This window comes from Meriones unguiculatus, chromosome 10 (genome assembly GCF_030254825.1).
Source record: "Meriones unguiculatus strain TT.TT164.6M chromosome 10, Bangor_MerUng_6.1, whole genome shotgun sequence".
NCBI lineage: Eukaryota > Metazoa > Chordata > Mammalia > Rodentia > Muridae > Meriones > Meriones unguiculatus.
In genome coordinates, this window is record NC_083358.1 from 49,857,635 (window position 1) to 49,878,613 (window position 20,979).

At 39.8% G+C, this 20,979-nt stretch overlaps 2 long non-coding RNA genes across 7 annotated transcripts in view; both read left to right on the forward strand.

Annotated features, from left to right (window-relative positions):
• LOC132656862 (uncharacterized) overlaps positions 1-20,979 on the forward strand; it is a 185,240-nt gene that overhangs the window by 158,019 nt on the left and 6,242 nt on the right. The window contains exon 7 of one of the 6 annotated variants that reach the window (XR_009594638.1): positions 496-1,340. The exons of the other annotated variants lie outside the window; for them this stretch is intronic. This is a non-coding gene — a long non-coding RNA (uncharacterized LOC132656862). Of the gene's footprint in view, positions 1-495; positions 1,341-20,979 lie in introns of those variants that run through there. 6 annotated transcript variants of the gene reach the window in all.
• Positions 6,003-8,777, forward strand: LOC132657032 (uncharacterized). Its single transcript, XR_009594876.1, has 3 exons — positions 6,003-6,127; positions 7,949-8,044; positions 8,585-8,777. It is a non-coding gene; the product is annotated as an uncharacterized LOC132657032 (long non-coding RNA).

Sequence of the window (20,979 nt, forward strand, 5' to 3'; positions counted from 1 at the left end):
ATTTTATTTGTTACATATATCCCTTAGGGCTGTTATTAAAATATATAGGTTCTCAGTATAGTAAATTTTATGGAAAACAAGAAGATACTGAGAGTGTATTTCCAAGTAAAGAAGCATACTTTGGAATTACTTATAGCTTTGCGTAAGTTCTCTATTACTTACATGAGTTGTGAAGTGTGGTCAGGTCATGGAATGTACACTGTACAATGTCCAGTTTAGCCTTATTTTAGGAAAAAATCTTGTAACCTTCAGTGCATCCATTTATCACAATTTTTAATATTCCCATATGTCATTTTAACAGAAACTACAAATTGGGAAAACATTTACTTCAAATACTTCTAGAAAATAAATTTTAATGTATCTCATATTATTAATTTTTGAAAATTATTTCACATGAGTCCTATTTACATAATTTCAGTGTCTTATCTCCCCTCTCTAGTTCTTCTTGTGTGCTCCCTACTGCCTTGCACTTTCACGACATCTTCTTCTTTAAAGACAGCCACAGGGACACAGGGATGAATACAAACTCCACCTGCCAAGTCCAGAGGTGCTGCTTCTATATCTTGAAGACTGGCTGAGCTAGTAGGAATCTGGACCCTGAAGAAGACTAACTAACCCTGTCTCAGAAGACGTTTGTTGCCCATAGCTCTTATTGTAGGGGTTCAGCTTCCTCGGATTCTCCCATCCACACTGGCTTGTCCACTCACATCAGCATCATGCGTGACTTGCTCAGGCAACTGTATTTTTGATATTTGATAGCTGTACATTCGCTGTCACATGCAGAAGACACTATCTTACAGCAGGCATCCAGTTCTTCCAGCTCTTACAATCTTTCCACCCCTTTTTTTGTGATGTCTTTACACCTTAGGTAGGAGGTTGTTTTGTATGTGAGCACCCATGGTCAGTTGTTCTGTGCATTTTGAGCAATTATGAGCTTCTGTGGTGCTCTCTACCTTAGAAAGAAGTTTCTTTAATAATCACAGAAAACTGCGTTAATGTGAAAATAAAGATAGAAATTCAGAATGCAGTTGGGAATTATACTGGTTCAAAAATGAGATAGAAGTAAGTTCTTTTAGGCACAAAACACCATCAGCCACAGGTGGTTGGCAAAGTTTACAGTACAAGACAAATGTTTTTGCCTATTGATCAGGCCTTAAGTCGAGTTAGGCAGATGTTGCTGCCCTAAGATAAAACTGTCGCTATGTCAACAGAACAAGAAAATTTGAACACAGGTAACTTCCCAAAAACTCATACTCCAACCAAGGACTATTCATGGAGATGACCTAGAACCCTGACAATGCAGGCACTTCTGATGAGAACTGATAGACTAGGATCAGAAAGGAGAGGAGGACCTCCCCTATCAGTGGACTTGGGGAGGGGCATGCATGCAGAAAGGGGGGAGGGGGGCCGGGAGGGGAGGAGGGAGGGGCTTATGGGGGGATACAAAATGAATAAAGTGTAATTAATAAAAGTTAAATAAAAAATTTAAAAAAAAGTGTCGCTATGGCTCCCTTGAGAACACTTTGCCATGGTCATTGTTTTGATTCAAAGACACCACAACTGGCTAAGACTTTTAATTGCATTTCTGCCTTAGCAACATTCATAACACCCTCTGGTCCTATGAAAATAATCCTCAGACAGGAGTCTTCTAGGTCAATTCCATCCAGATTAATAATAATAAAAAAAAGTAAGAGAAAAAAGGAACGTGAGAAGAAAGAACAGGAGGTAGGCATTGCAGAATTTGAGTTAGAAATTGACTATGACAGGATCAACCAAATAACTTTACTCCCAATGAGTCAATCAGAAAGACCACTGACCCAAATCATCATGGCCAAATTAATTAAAGTAAGCTCTTGTTTATTCATGGACACAGGCTGCCTTCCTTTAAGGAGGAGTTCAAGAATTTAGCACTTGACTTAGGGAAGATAATGTTGTTATAGCTGAGGGGTAAGGGAAGTCTCCAAATAGGAGATTTGGCAGGCAAATAGGCAGAGTTATAAAGAAGAGTGTAACAAGGTGGTCATAATAACCTTTTGAAACAAAAGTAAGGTCACAAGGTGGTCATGAAAACTTCTGAAACTCTTCCATTCCTCTAACAGGAAGTGCAGAACCATTTGTAGTTAAGGACTCTACGTAGCTGAATCTTTGAGAACCTTAGATCATGAACAGGAATGAACCAGTCTTTATTATAAGATGGCTTTCTCTCCCCACACACACCAACCTTCCTTTTAGATCCACTCCCATTTCCCCTCAGAAATGAGCAGGCCTCCAAGGGACATCCTTAAAATACAGCACAACAAGCTACATATAAACCCAGACACATACCATCACATCAAGGCTAGACAAGGCAACCCAGTGGGAGGAATAAGTTCCCACAAGCAGGAAAAAGAGTCAGAGGAAGACCTCCAGCCCTGCCTTTACTCTATTGCTTCCCACAGTTAGGATTCCCACAAGAACACCCAGCTACTCAGCCACAACACCTATGCAGAGGACCTATGTCAGACACCTAGGCTCACTAATCTCTGCAAGTCTCCAAGGTCCTGGTCAGTTGATTCTGTGGACTTTGTTGTAATGGTGTTCCTGACTGCTTTGGTTCCTCTGACCCTTCCTCTTCCTTTTTTCACAGGACTCCCAGAGTTCCACTTATTGTTAGGCTGTGGAACTTTGCATCTGCTCCGAGCAGCTGCTGGATAAGTCTTTCTTGTCTCCTTGATGATGATTCTGCTAGGCTCTGGTCTCAGCACCTCTGCAGGCAGGGCTGACTGTAGGTCAGAGGTTTTGGATATGCATTGGTGTCCCAATCCTCCACTTGAAGCTTGCGGGTTAAAGAAGATGGCCTGGGTTCAAGCTACTGTGTCCACATTACTAGGAGTCTTTGCTTGGCTTACACTCATATCTCATGGAGTTTCTATTGCACTAAGCATTTCCCCCCAAATGCCCCACAATTCCAGTTTTTTCCCAGTAATTTCTAGCCCCTTCCCTTTCAACATTATCCCACCTGTTTCTAATCCATGGCTGAAAGTAGGATGTAAGGATCTCCCTTGGAAAGGGATAAAAGAAACAACTATTAATTTTAGTTTCTGGTTTTTTTTTTACATCTTTATTTATTTATAGGAATTTTATACATCTTTAGAATGTATTTTGATCAAATCTATCCCTCATCTGTTCCTGTCTTTTTAACTCTTTACACCTCTCATAAATTGCTCCCCAAAACTTCGTGTATCTCTCTCTTTCTTAAATTTTTTAAGCCACTGAGTCTACTTCTTGCTGCCATCTATGAGTTTAGGACCATCTACTCCAGTGTAGGATGAAAAGGAAATCTTAGAATTTTTTAAAACAAAAAATATAAATACTTGTGTGTAGGCATAAGGGTTATTGTATATTTCAAATGCTGATTTCTGCAACCCTATATCTGTTTGAAATCCTTGTTCTGAGAATCTCCTGTCTCAATATTGTATAAACACTGCTCCCTTATTGTCCCCAGATATGTTCATAAAGCAGCTTATAGCCAATCACTGAGCAGGGAAGAGAATAGGAATGGACTTCCTGCCAGCCAGGGGAGGAGGACTTAGATGAGGAAGTAAGGGGATTCAGCCAAGGGAGAGGTCCAAGAAACATCAAGAGAAGGAGCTGGAGCAGGAAGCTACAAAGTGCAAGTACATCTGGGATGTGCCCTGGGAGGAAACCAGATTAGCTTAGAAGGTTATTGACCTCGTGCAGGAGCAAATTGATACCCTATGGCAAATCGCTCAACCTGGCTATCAATGAAAGTATGCTGGACTTTGTGTCACTAGCATACAACATGAGAATTTTTCCTGTGCTGCAAATCTGTCTAAACAATTGTCTAGCTATATTTTAGGTAATGGACTGGAGAATTCGATACTACGATGGAGCAGCTGAGAGTGGCCACTGTTACAGAAAATTCTACCAGAGTGGACACAGGACTAGCCACAGGATTATCATCATGGATTGCTGCAGCCATGAATCATCTGAAGGAATGGGCAGGCATGGGAGCGTTAGCAGGCCTTCTGGTGTTGGTCTCCTTGGTTTGCCTGTGATGTATATGCAAGATTAGAGTCTCACAACAGCGTAATGCAGCCATGATAATTCAGGCCTTTACAGCCATTGAAGCAGGACAGTCTCCCCAAGCATGGGAGCTAAAATGTTACGCTCAGGATGCGAGGCTAAGCACTGCACTCAGGGTCAGCCTCTTTGGACTCAGAGAAGAGCATGTCTGATTACATACGGGTTGATGCCCCAGGTCCCGCCTCTGAGAAAAAGGTATCAGACGGGTCTGATGCTCTTTGGGTGGATGACACCTAAATGAACATCGGTACAAAGTCCCAATTTATTTCTAATATCAGAGATCAGACCTCTACTCTTGCCTGATGCATCTAAAACAAAAAGGGGGAACTGTAGAGAGCTGCGTAATGCCGCGCCTTAAAGATGGAGCTGGTTTCCGCCTTCCACCTTCCCGATGGTGAGTGCTCTCTGTCACAAACAACTCCACATTTGGCTAAGGCTGAGGATCTGGCTTGCTTCCATGTATGTGGACCTATCTGCATTGCCCCTGTGGCACGCCTGGGTTGGCTACCCAGAGGCTATTTAAGCTGTGGGCTGGCTTTCCCCAGGGTCAGAAGATTGTTCAAGGGTCCTGAATAAACTGCATTGAGAAGAAAAAATAATAATAAAGTTAAGTCAATTCTTGCGCTGTGAAGCTTGTTAATTGTATTCAGGCCACAAAATATATTACCCTTAATATCTACAATATTTTATATTTTTATAACTTTTAAAAACAATTTAAGTTTTAAAATTATATGTATTTAGTTAGTTCATCTGATTTCATGTGGGGTGTGTGTTTGTGTGTGTGTGTGTCTGTTTGTGTGTGTACACATGCATGTCTCCATGGCTTAAGTGATGAGTGCAGAGGTCGGAGGAAAACCTTGTGGAGTCGGCTCTCTCCTTTTAATTTCACCTGGTTCCAGTCTTGAACTGGAAAAGACAGTGTTAAAAGCAGAGAAGAGGTGAAGGCCAAGATTGGCTGGTACAGGGGAATGTTCTGAGATCTCGTGGGAACATGAGTGAACAGAGTGGTGCTTGTAAGAGCATGATGAAGCGTTGGGATATCTTCTTTGTAATAAGAGATTATGGCAGGTCAGGGGATACTTAAGCAGGGTGTGGACAGATGATCCTTGCTGTAGCTTGCAAAATTGGTGATGGATGAATAAATCAAAGGCTAGGGACAGCTGCAGTGACTGCTGTGTGGTATGCTAGTCATTGGGCTAGACATAGAAGTCATCAGGGTGGACTGTCAGTGTTAGGAGCTGGAACCATGAAGCTTGCAGATGGAATGGGTAGAATGTAGAATGATCATTGTGATTTAGACTAAACAAACTCTGTGAGTAGAGGAGTGACTTCAGAAGGAGAAACTGGGAAGGAATGTGAGGTAGAGATTGAGAAAATTGAATTGTTTGGGGATGCTCTGCCCACAAACCCAGCTTACATCCTCAAGTATCTGTAAACAAACTGAGTCAGAGTGAGGACAGGGTGTGCTGGGCATCATTGGTTTGTGGATGGGAGTTAAAAAGAGAGACAGACACTCACTCCACACATTCATGTACATGCTTGTTAAAAGACAAATGTATTATGGGAGATTCCAGAAACTAGGATTCAAGATGAACAATGGTTCAGACAGTGATGTAGAAATTAATTGAGGTAAGGGGATTTCTGAAGGCAAACTCAGGACAGCATCTGTGGCCGACAGCATAATCCACAAACATAGATGCACCAGTGTTCCTCTTAGAAAGCTGTTGCTAGCACAGTGATGACATTTTATAAATATGTCCCTGTGTGTGAGAAAAATAGAAACAAAGAAAGAAAGATACAAAAAACCTGTGTGCCACTCATGTTACTCACTTGCTTTTTTATTTGATAACATTATTGAATATTTTCCCTTTACACTACTAAAGTTTTAATTGGAGTTTTCTGTTACAGTGTGAACATTTAGAAGGGGTCATTGGAGTCTGAGCTCCTTGAGTCTCTTTGTACAGTCTCCCTATGGGTTCTAATGTGTGTGCAGCCAGCAGAGTGGCATCACAGAAGACATTCACATAACTTAAGTATGCTTGTGAGTAACACATTTTAACAACCGTTGTCTTGTGTAACCTTTTATTTGGAAAATTATACTTAGATTCATTCTAATCTTGAGATCTATAGATTTCTCCCTGATCTAGGCAAGGAGTATAATTTTTGTTCATGGCAGGTCTCCAGACATTACACCTGCATCCAGTGTGTTACACAGTCTGAAATACGAGAGTAAATTATTTTGAGTCATTGTATAACTTGTAAAATTTATTTTTAAAATCTGCCTACAAAAATGGCAATGGAAATTAGAAGGACTGCCACAGACCATTCCACATTCGGGGAAATGTCATTGCTACAGTGGCAATCCTACTGGCCACAGGAAGGTGATCACTATGAGGACAGTGATAATGGTGTCTCAGGTGACAATGGTTTTGAGCAGCTAGGATTGCTGTGAGTTAGATAGTAGTTGATGCTTTCTTTTCACTGTTTCATTTTTACTTTAGGGGGGATACCTCAATCTGTATGCTTTTAAACTATCCAATAACTACTACAATTTTTCTGTGTGCTTTCTTTAAGCAAGACTCCCTGGACAGAAATATTTGTACCCACATTAAGTTTGTATGTTGGCTATATTGGTCCCATAAACAGGGTTTCTTATTGCTGTTTGTTCAACCCTCTCCCCCTTTACATTTTCCTTGCAATCATCAGTATAGCACAGTGAGTCTGAATACCTATATTTAGATTGCTTAGACAATCTGACCCCAACAATTTCTAGGTAATCTTTGATGAGTAGGTTTCTGTTTCTGTAGCATGTTTCTTCTGAAATATTAGCACAAGGAAATAATATCCCAGTGTTCTCAACCCATTCGGATCTTGTGTTTCTACATCAGCTCTGCAGCAGTATAAACTGTCAACTCTGGACAAACAATTGCTGATTTTGTTTCAATGACTCACAGCCAGCTTTTGACCTACTGTGGTGAGCGATTTTCATGAGTGCCCATCCTTATGTGATACCTGCATTGATACGTGCATTGGCAAGTGCCAGGGTGTTCCTTGTACCACATTGCCCCAAGACCAAATAACATGCTGGACAAAAATGATTGACACACAGTGTTCAAGGAAATACATGATATCATACTGGTTTGCAACTCAAAATTAATACAGTGTTATTCTATTATTAGGGCAAAAAACCCACAAACAAATAAAAAAACCAAACAAGGCTTGAGAAAATCAAGCCAATTGTTCTAAGTAAAGCCTTTCTAATCTGAAATTTCTACTTTCAGGCATGATACCCCGAACAGGTACTGTATCCATATAGGTTGACAGTCAAATGACTCAAGGGAGACATAAAAGGAGCCTTGTGCTGAGCATATTATTTATGTATTTACTGTCATTTTACACTGATAATGTCTCTCTGTAGATGCTGAGTCATTCCTTGGTCTAGAACCTTCCAAATATCAACTGCTTTGTCTATTAAGTGAGGTCCATCATGGTGTTCTATCTTGTATCTACTGTCATGGATGGCCTCTGTGCTCTAGAAGAAAACATCTATGTTTCTGGATTCTCCTTTCATTCTAGAAAACCATTTGGGATATTGTGTGTACTCTGGCCCAAAAATAGAACCAAAGGGATAAAATCTATGGGGTTTGCATGGAAAGCGGTTTGTAACTGTTAAAAGGGAGCTCATTTCCACCATTCATATTTTTGTTCCATGTCTACATTATAAATAAGCAGAAAGATGCTTTTTCTAACAAAAAATATTTCATGTCAAATTCTTCCAGCCCCATTTGGGAATGTCATTGAATAAAATAATAGTAGGCTTCCAAGCTAAGAGTAATTATGTTGCATTGCTCTTTTTTGGCAGGCAGCTATTTTTCCTTGTAAATGAGGCACTTTAACATGAGCTCACGTTCTCACAGAGACGTGGAGGAGGATTTGATGCAGATGTCATTCAGCCGAGGTACAAGAACATATTCTTCCCACTTCCACATTAATGTAGCAAAGTGATCAATTGGCTAATTATTCAGTCCCTTGCTTTGGTGATGATCTCTGTAGCAAACAGCAATTGGCATTTTTTTTAAAGGCATAAGGATAGGCCTGCTCTTATTGCCTGAATACAATGCATGTTTTATATAGAAAATACTTTAATAATGTTCTTATTAGCATTTGTTATATGTCAAATTTTGAGAAAATGTATTTTGTTGAGTCACAAACTAGTGCAGTCCTTCTAGCAAAGACTACCATTGAAGATACACTAGGTGTGTTTTGCATTTGTGATAGCAGACATTTGATGGCACTGTGCATTTTATAGAATTTAATTTAGGTTCTGTGACAGTCAAGAAAAATCAATGTTGGAAACTGATATGAATTAAGTGTTTAAGCCGTGGCTAGAAACAGCTAATACCCATAGATGAGGGAATTGAATATTTTAAATAGATATTTCAAATATGCAAATCTTTTGAAAGCCGGAGGTAAGAAGAAATTCTTAAATTCTCTCTAGGAAGGAGACTTGTTGCAGCAACCCATATTGCCAGATCACAAAGCCTGCTGCATGTCAAGCACTGAGTCTTATTTGCAACTCATTAAGCACTGAGGTGGTGTCGTCATGCTTCCTGAAGAAGAAGAGAAAAGACCAAGAAAGTTGCCATTTGCTAAGGGTAACATAGAAAAGGCAGCAGGAACCAGGGCACCAGGAAAGGTGTGTTTATTGCTGCTTTCAGACTGAATATTCAAGTCTCGTGTGACCTGTGTCTCTCTGCAGTCTAGGTTGGGTAAATAACACCCTATGGCACTGCTGATTTTTATGAAAAAGCTGAGCGTCATTTACAGATTGTTTTTGCAAGGAAGGTGCTGGGCTGGTGTTCCTTCATGAGCTTCTAGCCAAACAGAGATCAGAGGAGTCAGCATTCCTGACAGGATGCACTCTTGAAAGCACGGTTGTGTGTGAGAGAGAGTGAGTGAGTGAGTGAATGTATGTGTGTGTGTGTATGTGTGTAGATTATGAGCAAAACTTCAATATTGATGTACCACATTGAGTGCTGGGGTAGTGAAAAGCCAACCAGCAGCCCGACCCCTGTGTGGCTTCACAATGCTATTTCATGTTGTAGGCAATTTCTTAGGTGATTGACAGCTGGTAGAAAGTCAGGTAAGCACACTGTATGGTGCAGACGAAAACACCCTGCCTAACTGTGGACTTTCAAAGGCGTCTGTTATTTTATGTTTCTAGAGATCTTTCAGTGATCAGTGTTATGAAAAATAATATTCTGAAATGCCTCCCTCTGGCCAAGGAGGTTATTGAGGCCTCCAGAGAAATATAGTCCAGCACCACTCCTGACTGTACATCAAAACACTTGACAAGTCCATGGCCCTGAGGATGCCATGTGTTGTGACTGAAGAACATGGAGTTATCAAGCTAGAACAGGCTGAAAGTCTCCTCTCTGCTGTTAAGTCCTCTTTGGGTCAGAACTTGACATGTTGTGGAGAACTATCAATAGCCACTGAGTGGTAGAACTATGTCTGAAGTACCAACGTTTCAGTCAGAGAAGCCCACTTGTGAGATAATGGAAAGTCTGTTTCGGGAACACCTGACTCTATCTAATGAGATCTGAGGCTCCATCCATAGGAAAGAATTTACATTTGGTACTGTAAATTCTATCACTTGTCCATGCTCAGGGAAGTCAAACAGAAAACTGGGAAAGTTGAAGTTTTGCCAAACAGACATAATGTGACTGACAAATTCCTCTTTAAACAACTGTTTGTGACATAGGACAGTTTTGCTCTCAGCTTTGGTTAGAAATACTTTATAAAATTTTTTTCATTCACTCATTATTGGTAGCCATCAGCATTAACTGCAGAGACTCATAACTGTTGAAAGCACAGAAAATTAATAACTGTTTACTCTGCAGACATGGTGCAGGGAATGTCATGGAATCAGGCCCAGAAAGAACACAAGAGCCAGAGCAAGGGAACAGGTGCTGTGGAACACTGACATCACCACAACACGGCCTTTGAAGTCTTGAACTCACAGCAGCCATGTCTGCCCGCATATGATCTGACCAACATCCCTTCTATCGAGGAAGAGGAATGGGTTCCTGAGATCCCCACACTCCCTGAGAATTTATGTGCAGCTACTGATGGGAAGAAGGGGCGTTTTCTTCAGTGGTGTAGCCCCAGAAAGTTGTACATGCTCCTGTAAAGAACTCAGTGCCACTGGATGGTTCACATGCAGGAAACAAGTGAAGCAGAAGGGGCGCTGCCTGGGAAGAGGAAGAGAATCAATGAAGTGAGACTGGGGACAAGAAGAATAAATGGTGTGATCAAAACACAGCATGTAGATGTGTGAAAAAATCATAACAAAGCACATATCTGCTGAGAAAAGCATTTTGAAAGGTTCATCATGAGTGCTATTTTCTGACATTGCTTTTTTTTTCATGTCCCAATAAGAGGACATTAAAGTCACATGAGAATCTTCATCGGCAGAATCAATCTCATGAGTTAACGTAGGTGCATATCCTCAGCTCTGCTTGGCAGTATGATACCAAGGCACACTCCAGCCAATACCTGATTGCTTTCTTGTTGATTCCAGGAACTGAAATCTCAATTGGGATTCATTTTTCTATTTAAATGCAGATGTGACTTGCCACCTGAAGGGGAAAGAATCATTTTTTGAATGAAATACTAAGTCACAGGACTGGATCATTTACATGAATACTCCTTCCCTTCAAGGGAGGCCTTTCTTTGTGCTATCTGGAATGTTTCTTGCAATAATTTTATAACCCTTTTCTATTTGTTTCCTTATTATACAGTAAATTTTATGGACATAAATAAAAATCAAGCGTTCAGTGAGTGGCAGAAAGACGTGAGAAAGTTTTAAATTAGTAGTGGTAAAACAGCACCAAATAGCCAAATCAAAAATAAAAGGGGGCACAGCAATACATTGTCAGAAAGAAAATCTGCAGAGCCATCTTATATTTCTCCTTTCTGCTGCTTTTTTATCCTTTAAAAATTGAATCCTACAATGAGTTTTTTAAAATATAGGATTCCAGGCTATGTGCATTCATGTCATGTCTACCTGAGGAGCTGCCACACTCTCTCTATCCTGGGTGCCTACAACAGAGCAATCAGAGCAAACACAAACCACTATTAAAGAGTGCAGACTGCTGATAGACTCCTTTTTCCACTGAGTATCAGCAGCATGACATTTCAGCATGTTCAAAATGCTATTATGATCTATCATATGAGTATACACGTGTTGAAATAAATGTAAATATCTATAGTAACCGTAGCATCTGGGAATGCGCATGAACAAAAGGTGAAGTCAGAACATACCGTTCACTTAGGATCTTTAACAGAAAACACTACAGATTTCTTGAAATATATCTCTTCCTTCAGAGGAACTCCATTTGGAATGATCCCTTGTCATTTATGACAAATAACAGATTTGATCATTCTGGAGACTTAGACATACAAAGAGTGCATTTTTCCTATGCCACACCTTGGAGACTCAGGGGTGAAACAGCCACTCTCTGAATCTCATGGCCTTGCATTTGAGAGAAGAGGCAAATATTCCCATATTCATAGTGTTTTATAAACATTAACTTGCAGTGTGTAAATCTGAAGCAGTGTAACCTTGTTTTTTCTGGTGATTTTTCTGTTGTTTTTGTGTGTGTGTATTTTTTCCTAAGCTCCTTCTAAACCTCCCTAGAGACCTGAATTCTTTGTTAGTATCCACACCATCTAAAACCTACACAGCAGTCATTCCGCCCTGTCCCGAGTGGCCCATCCCTCATCCATCTCTGTCAGCGATTATCACACTTCAGCATATGTTAGCATCTTGCAGGTACTAACTTGTGATAAAGTCAGACTTAACAGGCCTCCGGCTTGGTTCCAGGGATTTTGAGGTAATTCCTGGTAATCTTGGCGTGGTTCATCTGGAATCTCACCGCATCAAACATTCACATGACAGCCTGACAGCCATTTACTGCTAAGCTCAGTTCTTCAGGACTGAGTGCCATGTAACCAACAACCCAGTGAAAATGGGTTATATTGAATGCTCTGTACTTAACACCGTGAGGAAGTCACACTCAAGCTAGTATCTTTGACTATCCCTGGGCTCATTCTTTTTGTGTGTTCAGGTACCAGATCCTCAGACACCAGCTGCACACAGAGGAGCCTTGGATCCTCTTCCTCACCACCTCCTAGTAAACTCACAGCCACTTCTCAGTGCACAGTCTCCAGGTTTCCTTTATCATTTATATATTGATCCAAGAATTTGTTCTGATTGACTCAAATTAAATTTCTACTCCAAACTGTAATCTGAGAAGTATTAGTAGAACCCTCCTCAAAAGAAAACGCTACAGCATCCTCACTGAGGCTATGGCTCCACCCTGTCTTGTTGCCTTGGCTTTACTCATGACAAATGTAGCATAGCCCTCAAAATTCATTCTTTTTAAATTCTGGTCTGCATTACTGCATGTGAGCTAGTCTTGCAAAGTGTTACAACTCAGCAGCATATGCCACAGAGATTTCTGTCTGAGGATTTGAGGACTGTGAAGTTCAAGGTGCATAGGTTTCCAGAAGGGAACAGGTGCTATGTCCTCACCAGCCTTTAACAACTGGACTGACTCAATCATGATGTTTCTGTCACACTTCAAAGCCTCACCTGTGAGTCACACCCTATTTGAGAGCAGGATGCCTTGAAGTGTTCAGGTGGGAGTCAGGTGCTCAAATGTCAGAGTCCTTAGTCATCTTATCTCCTCTGCCATGTTTCCCATTTGTCTCATTTCCAGCTAGGTGCTATGCGCTTGGTGAATGCTCCCTTACACAGAAAGCTTAGCTTGGCTCTATTTTCTGCATGCACTGGGTGTCACTTCTAATTTCACACATGTGGTTATATATTACTAAAAGGTTTTTGGAGCATATTTACACTAAATATTATTTTGTGTTATTGGAAACTCTAAGATCTGTCCATAACCTATCTAGTTTAACTAGGTATTTAATAATTTTCTTATAGTCTTTAATTAAATAATAAAATCCTTAAATGCTGGAACTTTATTTTCATGTTGTACATTGTATCACTGACAGTTTTGGGTTAGTGTATGCATGAAAGTCAGAAAACATTCTTGTTAAAATCTAATAAAATATACAATATCCAACCCCAGTTACTTTCCCTTTCCACTACACCATATTGAGTCTAAATTATAACACCAGCAAGTTTTTTTCTAGTAAAATGTGAATATTCATTAAATAAATTTAAACATTAATTCCAAACAGTAAAAATAATTTTATGCCTTTTGTGGTTTCAGTGAGGGATGCCTCCTATAGTCTCATGTATCTGATTACTTGGTCCCCAAATACTAATTGTAATATTGTTTGCAACTGAAGAAAAGTTCCCAGATGTTGAGAATATTTTAAAGAAGGGATGCCATGGAGCTCGGGGGTTCCTTGGCACTAGATTTGCAGCTGCTTCTTTCTCTTTCTTCTTGGTTTCCAGGAGATGAATTTCCCCCACTACTTTCTTGCCAAGAAGCACTGCCGGGCCCAAGCTCAAAGTCACTAGGGGCCAGCTCTCACGGACTGACCCCTCTGAGAACATGAGTGCCCCAACATCAACGATAAACCTTCTGCCCTTCAGGCTGCCTTCCTTAGGTGTTTTGCCACAGTGGTAGAAAGATGACAGAGAATACCATGTGCTTTCACCTGCTAACCCAGCACCTTTGCTGGAGCTGATATTCTAATCTCTTCCCATTCATTTTTCCCATTTACAAAAATACTAGGTGTAAACTTCACAGCATTTTTCTTCTGTCTCCATCTTCACAGCTGAGAACGCCTGGTTTTCTTATTTCTTCCCCTCCGGAGAACAATATTTTGCTTTCTCCTTTGTCAGAGTTTCTAGAAGCCATGGCCTATGCTCCTCTGCGTGCTGTATGCCATTTCCCTCTTCAGCAGGCTCTCTATTCTTTTTGCTCAACTGTTTAAGGATGGACAATAAATTTCACCACATTTGTCTCTCACTTTCTGCATTCCTTCTTGACCTTCTGTTTTTCTATCCTTCATCAGCACTCCAGAAAAACTCCAAATTTACTCCCTTCCTTCTACTTCCCTCACTGGTCACTTTCCCTTCTCTGGATAATCTGCATATTCAGTAAACTGCATCTTTTCATAAACAATCATCACATGATTGCCTAAGTGAATGACATCATTTGACATTTAACAAAACCATTGTGACATGGACATACATGCTGTTTCCCTTCTTTAAAACAGGAGCTATCTCAGGCACTACTTAAGAGTGAAAACTGGAAACAGGTTTACTTAGATCTTTGCAATTTTGCTTTCACAATTCCACTCAATATGTTTGCCTCAAAATCACCAACAGACCCCAGGTTTCTACAGCAAAGATCTCTGCTTGTGTGCCATAAACTTTCAGCAGCATCCTTTGGGTTACCACCAGCGCTGAGAGTAAAATTGTCAGTTTTGCACACCTGTCCTGAGAAATGAGGGTCTCCAACACAGTTGTCCACAGGCATCCTTTGGTGTCTATGGGAAATCATTCCAGAGTCTATGTGCCACCTCTGCACATCTTTCCATATACTTACAGTCACAGCAGAATCAGACCTAATCAACTGTTGGGGCTAAACACAGAGTTGTCACACTGCGCATAACAATGGTGTAGACTCTATGTAACAAGGGAACAGTGATGGAGAATATATGCACATGCTCTGTATTCTCACAGTTGCCAAAAGTGCTTTTATCTGCGCCAGGCTGAACTCACAGACTCACATTCCACAAACATACAGGCTGGCTGTGCAAACACATCTAAGACATACTAGCACATACATAACATAGAGAGTGTGTAACAGCATGCATCCTGTGTGTAAACAGCTGACATCATTCATAGACCATTTGGCATTTTAGAAAAAGCAAGCTGGGCAGGTGAGATGGATCAGTGAGAAAAGGCACTTCCTGCCAAGCCTAAGGACCGGGGTTTGGTCCCCGGGGCCTGTGTGGAAGGAGGAGAGCACTGACTCTCAGACTCTGTCCTGTGACACCCATATGCCAACACACATACATGCACATGTGCTACCACTCACAAAATATTTTAAAAAGAAAAAAAAAAAAAAGAAAGAAAGAAACAGGCTTCCCCTAATTTGCTATAGGAAGCCATTTCTCTAATTCAACTCCCCTCTCTCTGATAAGAAAAAAATTATAATCTGTTTGTCATTCAAGTGACTTCTGAGTTTTACTAAGAAATTCAAGTCTATAAGCCAAAATAGAGCCAAATGTGGGAATAACTGACAACTATTTCAAAGGAAGAAACTTCTCATATTCAAGGCATTTCAAATGACTGTTTTCTTTCAGGATATTTAAAATGCAAACTACGTAATACATTTCAACATTTTATTTTATACCAAATGCATTTTCAAAGAAGTCTCAGTATGTTTATATCTTAATGCCTCTGTCTCCATCAACTAATGCTGTTTTTTGTAGCCCAAAGCAGCTTTGGGAGAGCGTGGTATGGTAATTGTTTTCTTCCCACAGCAACCCCATATGCTGAAGATGTGAACTTTCTCTGTGATTGGCCCACTCAGACATGAACATGCCCAGCGGGAAATCCAGTTCAGCTTCTTAATCATTTTGGAATAGTTTTTGTTTGTGACATTGTTAATGAGGTTGTACAGTTTCTCTCCTCATGCCTCTCAGAGATACCTCATCGGGGGCTTGATGAAGCTATAAGATATGTCAGCATCCTGGTTTTTGTTGTTGTTTTATTTGTTGTTTGTATGTTTGCGTGTTTTTCCACTGCTAACCCAGGGCCACAGGGATATTTTTCAAGTTCTGGTGTCATTCTCTATCTTCAGGCCTCCGGAGGTGGAACAGTTTCCAATCCTGGCTTTTTGGGCAGGACTTGAAGGGCTCAGGGGCTTCAGGAAAGATCTCACATTTACATCCAAACTGCTTCTTCATTGAGCTTCTTCACTGAGACTCTGGTTTTCAATATATTAAATTTGTGTGTTGTGTAAAGCAATAAAATGATTGCTAGCACTCTCTTAATTGGCTTTGTTTATATAATTATTAAATTAAGATTGCCACTGGTGTTTTTTCATCTGGAAGGATAATTTTAAAGATGGCATTTTTACAAGCAATTTCAGAAGATTTTAAACTCAATTTTGTTGAATAGAAAGTTTTTTTTTCTTACTGTAGGATATAGTGAAATAGAATTAAATAAATAAAATCAAAATGAATTCATAAAATGTGCAAACTGTTGGATATTTTAAGAGAATTTAGTTTAATTTTAAAGATCAATTTAGGGAGTTCATATCTTCTGAAGCAACCATTGTAACACAAGCCAGTGGGTAATAAAATATGATTGCTAGGTCAAGGAATTTCACTCACATTTCAGTGTGCCCTATGCACCGTTAGGACTGAATGCTTCTTCTGTTTATAAATAAGCAATCCTTACGATTGAAGACATAGAGTTTCTTCTCTTAAAAAGGTGTAATAAAGAAAATGCTGCATTATTTTGAATTACTAAACAGACAAAGATTATGTGACTATGGATCCCAAAATGAAAAAAAAAAAACCAAGTTGAGTTTATCTCTTTGGGTGTTTATGTGGCAGCTCAGTAATATGATACAGAAAGTAGTGTTCCATAGTTTAGTGTGGTGCAGTATTTTCATTAACAATATATTGATTATGAAAGGAAAGAGATTACATTTTACAGATAAACCTCTGTGGTCAATTTAAATGCCTGTTTAAAGGGAACCTACATCTGATGACAGTTAATGGAATAAGCAGGGTCTGCGTCCACGATCACATGATGGAAGCAGAGTATTGAGCTTCAAGGATCTCAGGAACCCGCCTGAGTTAAAGAGGTGTTCTTCAAGTATGCAAGATAAGAGAGAACAGCTCACATTTCCCAATTCATCTTCTGTGACCTGGGAGAAGTGGTCAATTCAGAATTATCAAGGGCTCATTTTAATCTTGATTTCAATTTCTTTTTCCAGATGCATTTGCCCCAGAAAGCAAAAGTCGCAGATTCCTGATAGGATTTGCAATTTGAATCTCATTCTTTCTCTCTTCACATCCAGATTAAGGACAAAATCTAGAAGTCCTTGGAATTAATTCCCAGCATTTTCCATTTCCTGTGCCATCTGGACATGAAAAGAAATGAAATAGAGGAGCACTTGTTGACCTTGCTACTCTCCTTTAGTTGATTAACAACTCCAGGTCTCTGTTTGGAAGTCATGCAGTCATTTGAAACTTTGAGGTTATTTTGTGTGATTTTTATTAAGAACAAAAATTTTTATTGTCCTATGTTGCACTCTGTTTGGAACTCCTCATATATTGGCACCCTTGCTGAAGGCCTTGCTGTTTAGTGATGCTGCCTGTGGCTGTGATGACAATTCTAATGTGACTGTGGTCATTGTCATCTTGCGATAGGCCTCCAGATGGTCCTTGGCAATCCAGAACTCAGGCCTGAAAACTTTGTCCTTTTTCTAAGGAAGAGTCCACAGCTGGCAATTTACATTTACTTTCTAGCTTTTGTGAAAGCCCTGGAGCTGGTTCTCTAACTGCTGTGACTCACTGTGCTGCCAACTTCTCCAGATGACTGGAGATACCTTCATGCTGTGCCTACATGCTAAATTCTTTCAGCATGTCTTCCATCATCATTTTGCCATGACATCATTCTATGGGTGAAGCCAACAACTTCATGTTGATAAATCTGGTCTAGATTAAGAATTACATGTTTCATTTTAAGATACAGTGGAATTTCATAGTTAGTATGGTCCAATTAAAAGTTTTTCTGCTACTACTTTCTTAAAATGACATGTCCCTGGCTTTTTTTCCCATCTCCATTTTTTTTTCCTTAAAGTTGTTTGTAGCTTGATAATTATAAATCTCTGCAATTCTCACCCCAAATACCACTCTTCTCTAATTTTACATTCTTTTCCTCAGATATCCTCAACTACACCTAGAGGTCTTTACAAGCCACATTCATCTCTGTCTCCTTTCTCCCCTGAGCTAGACATGTCATTTTGAATCTCCATTCTCTTTTCTCTGAAGTAACAGGGCAGATACTTTCAAAGCAGCAATTCTGTGTTTAACTTCTGAGGCTCTCCTTCAAGTCTCCTATATCTTCATAAATCTCTTTCTTCAATAAGTTTCCACCCAAACTGTCCCACGACTATTGTACAGTGTTTCTTCTTGTATCGCCTGTCTTCAGTAATCCATTTACTCTAGCCAGAGTTCTAGCTAATGCTCCCTTAGTCCTCCCTTTCCACTGTGGTGGGCTAAATACAAGGCATCACAAGCTGCCAGCTGAAACACAGCTTCAGCATCCCATCCTGCATCTTTCTGCCTGGGCTGTTTTTTACACATGTATAGGGCAGTTCTCCCTAAATGGTCATACAATAGATTATCCAATCAACAACTGTTTCTTTCTAAGACTGTTATAACTTTTGCTTTATTTTTGGGAGGTGAGACAAATCACAATATCTATACAAAATGTTATGTAACAGCAGATCAACACAGCTTCATGGTGTAGGAATGAATGCATGGGACACACCACTTCTTCCTGCACTAACAGACAGTGAACATTCCAGGCAGAGGAACAATCTGCTCAAGGATTGCAGAGCTTTAATTGAATTATAGTTGAAAGAAAATAAAACTAGGATAAATATGAAACTTAGAATAACACATTTATAGTCAATTCGAGTTTGTTCTTGATTATTTTTTACCTGTTTGATCTGGCATTTGAACAAGCAAGGACAATTTGTTTCTTTTAGATTAAGAAATACAGTGCACTGTCCTTCAGCTCATTCATTACTGCCTTTGATTAAAGTTGGCTATTCTAGTTTCAGTTGAAATTGGAATGTCACTTGGTTGTACACTAATCATTTACATTTTGCTCTATATTGAACCCTGGATTTTTGGAATTGATAAGCTCGTTCTGGCCTCAGGATTGTGGTTTTACATTTTTTGATACTTCACACAAAGAGAAATGGTTATAAGTAAAATAACATTCAGTGCCTTTCCCAGGGTACTCCACAACCAGTTATTGAAAGTGGCAAGCATACATAATCTAAAAAGTTGTTTTTAAATGATTCATTTTAACACACTTTAAAGTTATCATTACTTTGTGACCTGTCATTATTACAGAAAATTGAAAACCATAAGCATTAACCACTAATCATTAATTAAAGTCACTGATGGGAAAAATTTGGAAGAAACACTGTGTATTTTTGCTCTGGAAGAAAATTCAAAAGTATGGCAAAGCTCTCATTAAGGTTCCACATTTTGTCTAGTTCAGGATGACTAACACAGATTGTTCACTCTGTATTAATTGCCACTTCCGAGTCAAACTTGAAAATACATCATTGCCTTTTCATTAAAAAAAATGAATGACAATCACCACTAATTAAAGAAAACACACTATCACAGGATGGGATTATAGAAGGCCCTTAAAAATTGTCACATTGATTTTGAAATAAATATTTTAACACAAACATCAGTGAAATTATATTAAGTAATTAAAGACAAATTGGGAGCCACAAACACTGCCCCCCATGTTTCTGAAGAGCAAGCATCTTTGGACTCGTCCAGCCAGCCTCTATGTGCTGACAGAGCTCAGTTCTGCAGCCTTCACTCGTTCTCTCATGTATCCAGTGCGCAGTTTCGTCCATCAAAGGCAACAGCCAGTCATGATCTCAATAGATCTACCCATTTCTGTGGCTTCCGTTAAAATAATTAGTGTGGATCCATACTAACTGCTCTCTTCAGTCCCGCTTCATGGCAAGCCTTTCACCACACACTTGCCACTCTTTTCAGTCACACCCTGTGACGCACCATTCACATACTTTATGTTGTTCTTTTCTCACTCAGCCAAACATCTGTTTGCAGTCTGTGAGCAAGTTTGTTTCTTGATTGAATTCTTGCTTAGTTTTAAGAAGTCTTCCAGTACTGAGTATAGTTACATTCTGTTCAGTCCCAGCTCTACCTGATTCCTGCTGTCCCAGTTTATTTAAGAGCTCAGAGCCACTGGCAGCCTACCCTATCCACAGACCATGATTGTTCTGCCTGCCTCTGGCAATCTTTCTTCTTGAGGAACTAAATTTTCTGTAATTACCCATTGTCTCCACAATATTGGATTCATTTTTCAAACACCTACTACAATGCCACTGCCATTTCTGGCAGCTATGGACACATTTCCCCATGTTTAGAAGTTGGGTCAGACATGAACAAAAATGAGAGGTAAGAAACAGTTGCTAGTTCAAATAATATAGAAATCTCACATTCACAACTACTGGCAAAAAAAGCTGAGATAAGCAATCACAAACTAATGTCCGCAATGATAAGCCTCAGTTAGCGTCTTTTGCTCATGCTTTGTTTTTTATGGTTTCAGTTCAAGCCCTGAATGAATTCCAGAGTTTAAAGAACTGCTAAGTGGAAACTATGCACAGTTCTGAGTGTGCTGATAGACTCTGGCACAGTTCTGCTCCCTCTGCAAGTCCCAGGAGTTGTCCATTGGCCATGCATCTGCAGACTGACCATTTTGTGGACACCCACCAGCTGTCTCACTTACCCAGTAGATGGTGGAGGAGTTGCCTCACTTGTGGTGAAACGAGGTGTGCAGAGCTCGTTTCACTCATCACTATGGGAGAGCACTGTGTCACTTCAAAGCATCAAAAGAGAAGAATACAGAGAGAGAGACAGACAGACAAGATTCAGAGAGAGAAAGAGGACAATTACCACAACATATGATAATATTGTTTTATTATAAATTTCTTATTGTGTTTCCTTTATAAATTTGATTTTATTATGAGTATGAAATTATGTTATTTGGGGACTATAAACAGGATTTGGTCCTATGTGGTATTTTAGGCACCCAACAGGGAG